The sequence below is a fragment of the Mangifera indica genome, chromosome 6, assembly GCF_011075055.1.
Source record: "Mangifera indica cultivar Alphonso chromosome 6, CATAS_Mindica_2.1, whole genome shotgun sequence".
Classification (NCBI taxonomy): domain Eukaryota; kingdom Viridiplantae; phylum Streptophyta; class Magnoliopsida; order Sapindales; family Anacardiaceae; genus Mangifera; species Mangifera indica.
Genome location: NC_058142.1, coordinates 15,171,951 through 15,184,352, shown reverse-complemented (window position 1 = coordinate 15,184,352; position 12,402 = coordinate 15,171,951). Strand labels below are relative to the sequence as shown.

At 33.0% G+C, this 12,402-nt stretch overlaps 1 protein-coding gene and 1 pseudogene across 3 annotated transcripts in view; both read left to right on the top strand.

Annotated features, from left to right (window-relative positions):
- LOC123217986 (putative disease resistance RPP13-like protein 1) overlaps nucleotides 1-12,402 on the top strand; it is a 93,532-nt gene that overhangs the window by 19,187 nt on the left and 61,943 nt on the right. The gene's annotated exons all lie outside the window — the stretch shown is intronic.
- Nucleotides 3,684-11,217, top strand: LOC123217989 (annotated as a pseudogene).

Below are 12,402 nucleotides of genomic sequence, written 5' to 3'. Positions count from 1 at the left end.
GAAACCCTAGATGGTTGGAGTGAAAATTTAACTTTTTAAAACTAAGTTAGGAAAAAATTGTTAGTTTTCAAAACTAAGGTGGACAAAGGGAATAAATTTTTTTCTTTAAATAAAATCCATAAATAACGATTTTATTTCTGACACTAACTGCAAAATTTAACAAACAGATAAGTATTTTAGTTTTTAAAACTTCACAGGTGAAAATTCGAAAATATACTAAATCTTAAGTGGGAATAAGTCTTTTGGCCTTTCTAAATTTATCAAAGTAATTAGTATTAGTTTTATTTAAAAAAATTAACATTAATATATCATTTTAAAAATTTTAACCGAATTAGACTTAAATTAAAAAAAAAAACACATTTAAGAGACATTTGGTTTGGGAAATATTTTATTATCAAAATTAGAAGATTACTTTGAAGATTACTTAGTATAAATTATTACTATATTTAATAAAAATTACTAAAAATTGATAAGTATAAATAATTGTTGCTTTTGCTTAGAGATAATAAAAAAATATTAATATATTATTTTATTTAAATACCCTTAGATATAATTATTTTAAAATATTTTTATATTATTTATTATATTAATTGAAAATAAGAGTATTTTTTCTACGGCTAGATTCGAGCTGAGCTGAGCTTGAGCTCAGCTCGATTTACATATAGTTGAGCTCAAGTTTGAGCTCATGGAAGTCAAACTCGAACTCGACTCGTTTTAATATATATTGGTTAAAACAACATTGTTTTGTATCAAAAATTTTAATTGGAAAATTTGACAAGTAGCTCGAGCTCGACCAAACTCATATAAGGCTAGCTCGTTTTGGGCTTGTTTCAGTCGAGCTCGAGCTCAAACAAGCTCTGTTTGAGTCTAGCCCTAATTTTTTCTAAATTAAGTTAAAAGACTATTTCCCACCCAAGGTTTGATGCAAACTCATTTTTCTATCCAATAATTTTTGAAAATCTAAATATTTACCATTCTGTTAAATTTCACTGTTATTGTTAGGGATAAAATTGTTATTTAATAAAAATATTAAAAATATAAATATATCACATTTTACCCCACCGAGTTTAAAAACTTACATTTTACCCCACCAGAATTAAAAACTAATAATTTCACCCCACCTTTCCCTACCCAAAGTTTAAAAAATCAAAATTTCTCCCTTAAGGCTTTTGTAGTAGCCGTCAATGATCAGAGACGACAGTAACAACGATATTCTCTCCTCTTCTCTACTTATCACTCAGCCACCGTCCATTTTTTACCATCATTGGTCATCACTGGCTAACACACGAAGAGACCCAGATCTCTGTCTCTTCATTGCATCATCATACGACGAAGAGACCGAGATCTTTTTATTGCTCAACAAAGAAACCTAGATTTGAGTCTCTTCATGAGTTGGCTGATGACGACTGATGATGGTCGAAAATAGGTGGTAGTTAAGAGAAATGCTGGGAAGGAGGGAGAATGCCATCGTCGCTGTCATCTCCAGCAGCCAACAATTACAGCAAAAACCCTAGGAGGGAAATGTTGATTTTTCAAACCTTAGGTGGGGGAAAGTGGGATAAAATTGTTAGTTTTTAAAGCTGGTGGGGTAAAATGTGATGAATTTATAGTTTTTAAAATATTTTTATTAAATAAAAATTCTACCCCTAACAGTAACAATAAAATTGAACTAAAAGATATGTATTTGGATTTTTTAAAGTTATCAAGTGAAAAAGTGAGTTTGCACCAAACCTTGGGTGAGAAATAGTTATTTGACCAAAAAATAAACAAATAAGGATATAGTTATAATAAAATCAAGATTATCTTATTAATCTTTTAATACCTTTTATATTATATGTTACATCATAATTGATAATAAATATTACTAAAATCTTTTATTACTTATAAATCAAACAAAATAATTTAATTAATAAAAAAATAATCAAAATAATCTTTAATCTTATTTAACTAAATGACTTTTATAATAAACTTTCTTAATGGAGGGAAAACTTGTGGGACTCCATAATATAGAACCCGACCGTTGTATTAGCTAAGGTTTTTAAAACCAGACCAAAGTAAAAATCGTTTTGGATATTAGTTCTGATCGGATCACTCAGACCATTTGGATTAACCAGTTCGACCGAAATTCTAGTTTTATATAATAAACTATAAAAAATTATATCTAATTATATGTATTTTACATACTAAATTTTATATTACGCAAATAAATATGTATATTTTTATATATTATATAATTAGGTTTTTCAATCCACGGTTATTGTTGTAATTGTCGTTAATTTAAAAGGTTAAACCGGTAAAGTTAAGGTTTTTGAGAATTCTATCAAAATTAATGTGATTAGACCATCACTTCCACTCTAAGACTTGTTACCAATTAAACTTCTTCTCTGACGCCATATAATTCTATTTCAAAATTTTCACAGAAGGTACTCTCTCTTTCTATGTCTATATACCTTTTCTTTTCACTGCGAATTGGGTTTTTTATCTGTGTGAATTGTGAGCTTGCGATTGAAACGAACACCCTTGGCGTCGTCATTGTTGTCATCAACAAATGTCTATAAACCGTCGTCGACAAACGTTTATAAACCATCGTCGACAAAAGATCAGTGAACGGACTTTGAATTTCTGAGCAGTAAAGTAAATTGTCACCTACAGCAACTCTCCCTTTGCGTTTGGAGCAAGGAAGAAGAAAAAACATTAAAGGGTTATTTTATATGAAACCTTGAACTAGGAACCTAGCAAATTGAGTTGGACCACGGTTCAGATGTAAATCAGAGGTTTGACCACGGTTCAGATACGAACGGAAGGTTCGACCACGGTCTAATCCAATTTCAAACTTAAAACCATTATGTTTTCTACAGTATCCGTCTACATTCCAATTCACGGTCCGACTGGATGAATCAACCGGTTCGATCCAATTTTTAAATCTGTGGTATTAGCCCTAGGCTCTCTCAGTTTCCCATTCAAATTCAAAAATTCAAATTTTATTGAAAAATATTAATGAAGAAAAAGGTTGTTTCCCATTTTTCTGGCAAATCCCTCGTTCTCTCTTCTTCTTAAAATTTGAGCTTTCATGACTCTATGCCATGTTATAGAAGCATTCCCCTTCACCATTTCAACTTCAAATTTCAAATACAATTTCCTTGATAGGTTTTCTCCCTTTTCTCCGTACGAAAGCTAAATTTCCCATGGCTTGAGTTACCATTTCGGAGAGTATGTTTTGATAGGTTTAATAAAGGTAATCAACCTGAAGGTTTTACAGTTTAAGTTTCTGTTTCAGATTGTTGGACAATCATATTTTGTTTCTAGGTTTTTTGTGTTAGGTGAGTTTGTTTTTATTTTTCTTGCAGTTTTAGATAATTTTAAGTTAGAAATTTGAGTAATTCTGTATTGAAGATTGAGCTTTTAAAGTTTGAGCTTCTCTTTCAGATTTTTGGAGAATCTCTTTTTGTTTCGGGTTTTTTTTTGTTTCAGGCGAGTTTGTTTAGATTTTTCTTATTGTTTTAGATAGTTTTGAGTTTGAAATTTGTGTAATTTTGTACTCAAGCTTGAGCTTTTATAGATTTTCTATTTTTTAGATTTTTGAAAAATTCTTTTTTGTTTCTGGGTTTTTGTTTTAGTCGAGTTATTTTTGTTCTTGCAGTTTTAGGGAATTCTGAGTTTGAAGTTTATGTACTTTCTTCAAAATGAGAGAGGAAAATCAAAATCAAACCAAAATGGTAAAGTTTACTAACCAAAACCAAGCTCCAATAAGCTTCAAAGTGGCAAAAATAGAGGTGTTAATCATTCGAAACCTCGGGCTTCATAGGGGTCAAACATAGTTAAAAGGTTCACAACTGATAAGAAAACTAAATTGCAAAACACAATTGTTGTGAGCAAGAAGCTTCTTTTATCAAACTCGGATGTCAGCAGCCAAAAGGGCTTAATTGTTTCATTGCGAGTAAAAAGATTGTTAATAAGAGACTTTTCTTGCTCGGTGAACCCAGCTCAAATTCATCCATATTTATATTAAAGTCACAGGAGACAATCTTCAGGGTCACGTGACTTATTTCTTGAGTTAGATAGTTTGAGGACCTTGTTTCAAGAATCTAAAGAGAAAGAGAGTTTAAATTGCAGACAGAGTTGTTAGAGTTGAAAAGGATTCCAAAGATTTTGGAGATTGAGAGAGAGCTAGAAGTGAAGAAAATTGAGGCTGATGAGCTTGTTCAGAGAGTTAGATTGTTGGAAAAAGAGAAAACAAGTTTAGCTGAGCAATTGAGTTTGATTGTTGGGAAAAATGAGGGAGAAAATCTGATGGTAAGATCAAGTTCAAAGAATTTGAGGATAGAAGTGGTTGAGTTGAGAAGATTGAATAAAGAGTTGCAGATGCAGAAGAGGAATCTTGCTTGCAAACTCTCTTCTATGAAGTCTCAACTAACTTCTCTTGCTAAAGCTTTTGAGGTATATAATGGGACTAACTGATTGTTTATTGAATTTCACGTTGCATTATCTTAATTACTAAAATTATTAATTGTAGAGAGTTGTGTTGTTTGATTTTTTTTGTTTCATTTACTTGGTTTGCAGTTATGATGGTCATTTAGAGTGACATCATTGTGAAGATCAAGATAAAGTCATCTTTACTAAAGCACACAAATGAAGATTTGTGTAAACAACTTAAAAGTCTACAAATGAGTAGATTAAATGAGGTTGAAGAGCTTGGATACCTTAGGTGGGTCAATTCATGTTTAAAGGATAAGTTGTGTAATTCGGGTTCAATAGAAAAAACATTAGGCCCTAATTCAGCTGAGAGTATGTGTGAAATTGTTAGTTTTTAGCCTTCTCAAAACAATAAATGCTTGGAATATAGTGTTGGCAAGAGGCTAAATTTGATTTAAAAGTTGAAGAAATGACCTAATTTTGGTAAGGAAGTACCAAGCTTAGACTGCCCTGATAATTTTTTAGATAAAACTTTGGTCCAATTAGAGGAAGAAAGAAGTCCTAGAAGAAGACACTCTATAAGTGGATCAAAATGCAGTGCAGAAGAGTTGACTCTAAGTATGAGAAAACAATCTGATGGCTTTATGTATACAAAAGACATGAAAAGGGAAAAAGATTTACTAGCTTCTCAAAAGTATGATCTTGGTATATTTCAAAGATCCCTACAACTTTTTGAAAACTGCTTACAAGTGAATAATATCAAGAAAAGAGATTTGCGTGTACTTAATCCCCCTCCAAGGCTTTCTTGTTCTATATCCAGTGGACTTAAAGAGGAAGGTTCAGCTCAAATTTCTCTACCTTCACTGCCTTTACCTTTGCCTCCTCTGTCACCTCCTCCAAAGTTCTCAATGAGGAGTACTATTGAGGTGGTGCAGAGAGCTTCATAAGTAGTTGAATTTTACCACTCACTTATAAAGAGAGATTTTAGAAAAGACTCCTCAAATGGAGGCTATTAAGACTCATACATATTTTTCTTATAGGAAAGAAGTAAAAAAATGAAACAGAACATGTGGTAGCAAGGGATTAGAGCAAGTAGAACAATTAGCAATTATTTTATTGTAAGGTCAATTTGGAGAAGAAAAGTAACTTGGCATAGGCTTGGCAGGAAAGCAGTTGGCAACAGAGGAAAAGGGAAAAAAGGCAACTATAGGACCAGTAGAAGGTATGGGACGCAAGACAGAAGGAATGTAGGGAGAATGCAGGCCTCTCGGAAGCCTGACGTGAATAGTGCATTTAAGTATTTGCTGTATAATTGTTGTTTGTTCTTAGTTTTGCTTTTGGGTTGTAATCTCTTGGTTGAAATGTGGAAATCACATGTAATATGTTAACTTTTGTAATTTTCCTGAATTTGAATGAATATTACCAGTGACTTGCTCTATTCTATTCACATTCATATTTAGTGCATTTCAATTGTGGGTTGTGTTTATGGAGTTAGGGAATTTGATATAGGTTGTTGGGTGATCTGCGTAGAAGGGAGGAGCAACAATTGGAGAAATATTGACACAAGTACCTATCACTTGGTATCAGAGCACCGATTCTGAGGATGGAAAAAATCGACTTTATCAAAGATGGTGGGTGTTGGTGGATCGTTCGGTGACTAACCCAGTGGGAAATCTGAGAACTGAGGGCTAACAGAGTTTGTCCTGGTTGTGATGGCAAATAGGAGTCGAACCATGACTGTAAATGCAAGTCATGGGCTATTCTTGTAGTAGAAAAGGATGATCCAGATGATGAAGGCATTCTAATTGTGTTTGATAGAGAAACAAAAAGAAAGGAAACAAAAATAAAGATTGAAAATTTCGATGATAAAAAGAGTAGAATGACTATGTTTGGCGCACAAATAGAAAAATATGTTATTGAATCAATAAAATCCGGTGAGAAATACATAGAATTGGAGGCGGTGCAGTTTATTGAAGAAAGAGATGAGAAGTTGCAAGAAAACGGATGGTGGAAGGAGACAAGGGAAAAAGTTAAAGGAAATAACCCTACCCACTTGCTACCCAATCCAGAGACTCGACTCCATCCAAAAATCATATCCCATAAATCAGACCCAGCCAACATAAACCAAATATTGGCTCAATATCCAACCCAACTTTTTATTAACCTTTCCACTAACCCAACCAAAATATATGACCCAGGCCCAAATAACCCTTTTGCATTCACCCACCCCATTTCCAATCACTTATCAACAAGCCCAACACCTATTTCATTTTTAAAAAACCTACATTCCAGCCTAAAATCTTATTTTACAAAACTCAAATTCAAAAACCCAAAACCCAGAAAATATTCCACTCAAAACCTAGTTGGGTTAACCTTATTGCTAAAAGCTCCACTAGCCCTAATACAACATATTCCCCAAACCCAATTCAATTTACAATTCCTAATAGCCTCTTTCTCGATCTCAACTCTAGCCATTTCATTATTGTAGGCTATTGAGGTGAACAAGCTATTGAATGTGAGAGGCCAAACCTTTGCAATTATCTAATTTGGCACCAAAAGTTTATCCTTGGTACCAAATCAAAAGTGTTGGACGTTGTTGAAACCTTCACTTTCCAGGCAGAGGTCAACCAATGGTTGAGCTTGATCAATAACTCTTTTGATGCCTCAGACAAGGACAAAGCCATCTCTTTCTTTCATACACGGAGTCATTTTGCTTTATCAATGGAGGTTGTGGATACGCAAGCTTTGTCAAACTTTGATCGCCAATTGAAGTCTTCTTTCTCTTACCTCAACATTTCCACTGCTGACCTCTATTCTCCTTCGAGTTTTGAGTTTTTTGACAAGTTTGTGAGTGGAATGTTTGATGCGTCGCTGAACTCCTTTTCTCGGTCAAGTGAGGCGATAACTATGAAGCTTCAGAAAGTTTACAGAAGTTTTCGCACATGATGAAAGTTGGCTAATTCTGCTGTCGTAGCTAAAGAGTTATGGTGGATTTTTGTTATGAGCACCTCAAAGAAATTTTATGTTAGTGAGAAGAAGAAAGGAATGTTCTATCATTCAAGTTTCTTAGCAAGAGAAGTCATTATAGATGTTCTAAGGTTTAAGGCAGACCTTGGAATTTTGAAGTTAGTCTTTACAAATAATGGGCATTACTGGCCGACAGATGACAAGCTTGATAGTTGTTTATCCTTTCTCAAAGAAAATGGAGTGAACATTGATAAAGTTGAGATTCATAGGACCAACGAAAAGTATTCTGATAGATATAGTGATGGAAAATCTGTCAAGGTTAAGACTGCAAATGAAGTGTTCACAAACTCTGAGTCTCCAGAGCTTGAAAAGGTAAACGAAACGGAGTAAAGTGCTATTAAAGAAGTTGACGAGAAGAAAGAGGCCAAATCAAATAAGAAGAAGGTTAAGGAGATACCTCATAAGGGGTGGTTGACTAATAAGCAAAAACCTATCTGGTTACGCAAGTAAAAGGAAATTACCATGGAAGAATATGTTATTTTTTACAAGAGCTCCCCAACTAAAAACATGAGGGTGATGGGATAGAAGTCACTAATGAGTAGATTGACTCCTTTATTGGTGCCAAACATGAAAATGGAAAGCGACAGCTCAACGCCTTGGGATGAAAATGGATTTCGATCGATGACTAATGTTGAACTTGAACTCAAACAAAAACATGGCCTATGTCTTCAATATAACGAATGGGCCAACAGAGGTACAAAATTTAAATCATTAGAAGAATTTTTAGTTGTTTATAATTATGTTCTATTAATGGATTTTCAAAATAATGTTCATATTGTGAATGAATTGATTGGTATCTGTGTGAAAATGGAACGGATTAATCATCATCATAGGACATTTGACAATACGCAAGTAAAGAAGTTTATTTCGCGGAATGCTATGATTTTTTTGGTTTTGCATTGAATTGTTCTCTTAATGGTGTTTTTGAGATGATTCAGAAAATGCTAATAGACGCATTGGAGCCAAACCTTGAGACGGGGCTTTCATTCCTTACAAATTATCCCTGATATAAGTGGCATAGAGATATTGTTGAATGGTTTGATGCAATGAGAATGAAAGGAATTGGAATTAATGTTGAAGCACCTATTGTGGTATTATTTGTTTGTGTCGATTCAATTGCCTATAGAAATGGTGTAACTAATCATGCGTGTGTTATAAAGGGTGAGTTTGAAAATTCTCTGCATATAAAGAATGTCATTATATGTGTGGAAGGGAAGTATGAGGAAGTAGATACGAGTGACAAATTGATCTTAAAATTAAGGGATACAAAAATTAAGCAGCTACCTGAAGGCTTGAAGGAAGACTTGCTAGAGGAGTAGCTTGAAGGTGTATCAGAATACAAGTATACCTCCCATAGTGATCTTGAATTGCTTACTAAGTGGAAAGGGTTGTCGAATTACAAGAGGACTTGGGAATCATGCAACAACCTTGAGTATCTTTTTCCCCAATCACACTTTGAGGACAAGGTGTCTCTGGATGGGAGGGGAAATGTTAAGACTCATATATTTTTCTTATAGGAAAGAAGTAAAAAAAGCAAACAGAACAGATGGCAGCAAGGGATTGGAGCAAGTAAAATAGTCAGCAATTATTTTATTACACGGTCAATTTGGAGAAGAAAAGTAACTTGGCACAGGCTTGGCAGGAAAGCAGTTGGCAACAGAGGAAAAGGGAGAAAAGGCAACTGCAGGACCAGTAGAAGGTATGGGACGCAAGATAGAAGGAATGTAGGGAGAGTGTAGGCCTCTCGGAAGCCTAAAGTGAATAGTGCATTTAAGTATTTACTGTATAATTGCTGTTTATTCTTAGTTTTGCTTTTGGGTTGTAATCTTTTGGTTGAAATGTGGAAATCACATGTAATATGTTAACTTTTGTAATTTTCCTGAATTTGAATGAATATTACCAGTGTCTTGCTCTGTTCCATTCACATTCATATTTAGTGCATTTCAATTATGGGTTGTGTTTGTGGAGTTAGGGAATTTGATATTGGTTGTTGGGTGATCTGCGTAGAAGGGAGGAGCAACTATTGGAGAAATATTAACACAGGTACCTATCAAAGGCATCTCTAAGGCCTCGGATGTAGCAAATGTTCGAGACAACATGGTTGGTGAAATTGAAAACCGGTCCTCTCATTTGCTTGTAGTAAGTATTTATGCATTGTTAATATGACATCATTAACTATATCATATAATTTTGAACTTTACTTGGATAATTTGGTTGAGCTCCTGAATCTTATATGCAGTTTGATATCTGAATAGGTAGGGGCAAAAGGCTTTGGGATCATGAAGTCTCATAGAAAGTTGGATGGAAATTCAAATTGTTATTATGAGGCCAAATGCTCTTTTCTTGTCTTCTTATCCGTTTATGTTATAGTATAAACAATTATTACAATAAATTTGTTTAAAACTCTTCGAGTTTTGGCATTGCTCGCAATCCTTATATATTGTCATTGTCATTTGTTATGTGTAGGTAAAGGTTGATGTTGCCACACAAGGAGAATTTGTGAAGTCATTAATAAGGGAGGTGAACAAGGCAATTTATTAGAATATTGAAGATATTGTGGCATTTGTGAAGTGGCTTGACGATGAACTTTGCTTCCTTGTAAGTTGATTGAACTCCTACTAGTAAGCACTTCAATTTATTGAACTTTGTCAGCAAATTATAATGATTCTCGTGTACTCATTGCAATAGCTGATGTCCTGATTAGGAATAACTTTGATTCTATTCTGAGTAATAGGAGATTCTAATTGTATCCTAGAAAATATATTACCATAAGAAAGAACAGCCAAATCTTTACTGTCCCTGATAATCATGTTTGCATATTACCAATAGGTGGATGAAAAGGCAGTTCTAAAGCACTTTGATCGGCTAGAAAAGAAAGCTGACACATTGTGCGAGGCAGCTTTCAGGTATAGAGATCTCAAGAAACTAGAAACTGAAGTGTCTTATTACAAGGATGATCCAAGAGTGCCTTGTGATATGGCACTAAAGAAAATGGTTGCCTTGTCTGAGAAGTAAGATCAATTTTCTCTGGGCAAATGGATCGGCTCTCCAAAAATTATTTTACTCTATTAAATCTCTCTTGTTCATAATTGTTTCTGATTTCTACTGTCAGGATGGACAAAACTGTTTACAACCTTCTCCGGATGAGAGAATCCCCTGTGCAAAATTGCAAGGAGTTCAAAATTCCTACAGATTGGATGCTTGACAATGGAATCATTAGCAAGGTAAAACCAGATATCTGGATGAAATTTTGGGATAGTCAGCGTAGGCTAGAGAAAATATTTACTTGTAATTCCGAAGAATTTAGTCCATTTATCATTGAGCACTTCCTAAATTCAGATAAAGTTTGGCTCAGTCAAGTTGGCTAAGAAATATATGAAGAGGGTTGCTATAGAACTTCAGTCAAAGACTAGATTGGAAAAGGATCCTGCAATGGACTATATGCTTCGTCAAGGGGTAAGATTTGCTTTCAGAATTCATCAGGTTTGTTGCATAAATAACTTGATGCTTCTGACTCCACATAAATATATAAAAACTTTTGTAAAATGTTTCAGAAATTTGTAAAATTGAACAATCTTAAGTGATATAAGTCTACTGTTGATAGATCATGAACAGTCTTAAATGTTTTAGAAAAATATGGTTTTTGGTTGATCATGAAGAAGAATGATTGATTGATTTCTTCAATTTTTGATGTAGTTTGCAAGAGGATTTGATGCAGAAACTATGCATGCATTTGAGGAACTTGGCAATATTGCTCACCATTTTAACAAAAAGTAAATAAGAGATAGTGGATGAAAAATAAGTAATACTACGTATACAAATAAATCTTATTATTTATCTATACAAATTGATGTGATAACACATGATTGGGTAAATTTGAGGTGAGAGAAAAAACAAATAATTATATCACTTAATTATATATTATCACGTTAATATAGATAAATTCATATAATTTGTTTGTACATATAGTTTTATTCATGAAAAATATTTTGGCTTGTTATCTCAGTAAGTTTCATATATACAAATGATATCAAATTAGGTATCATGCAAAGGGGTTTTGTTATAGATACCAGTTTTTTTGACATGAAAACATTACTTTGATCTGTAAATGTCATAAGTGTGACAGTTATGTTGTCAGAAAACAAATCAAATGAAAAAAGGAAATTAGAAATCAAAATCATTCACTTAGAATAGTACAAATTTGTGTAATTCGTCTAATAATGCTTATGTCCAATACAGAGTAATTTTTGGTATATAGGATTACAATAAATATAACTATGATATTTGAGGGTTACGTTATGCCCATCATGACTTTCTGACCACTTTGTAAAAATGTTTTTGTAATTGTGATTGCTCACAAAAAGGGCAATCTAAAAGTAATATTTTCATTCCCATAGATGTAGTCAACTTGAATTGGGTTAATGTTTGAATTAATATTAAAAATAGTATTTAAAATAATTTTGCTTACCATCGTTATATATAAAATACGAATGAGATTTAATAAAAAACCTAATTTGTTTAAGAATTCAAATCCCAAAAGTTGTTATACTTGTCATGTGGATGTCATCATATATGCTTTGACCCTAGGATGAATTACTCAAATTGGCCCAACTGAATTGTGTAATACATTTATAATTATTATTTTATTTAGAAGGATATTTTTGTTATTCTAATAGAATTTTCAAATTAATCCACGGTCAGCAAAGTCCAAATATCAAAACATTAGTGTTTGGGCTTGTGTTGACTACAATGCTGTGTTTTTGGATCAAAGGAAGATTTGTTATGTGTTAATAATTAAAATAAATAAATAAAAAAACAAAAAAAAACCAATTAAATACCAAAAAGAAAAACACAAGTTAATTGGGAAATGATATTTTTAAAATCGAAACAGTGATTGAATTAGTTGTCTTACTTCAATTGGTTCAATTTATTATTAAATTATAATGAATTTTTTAAATAATA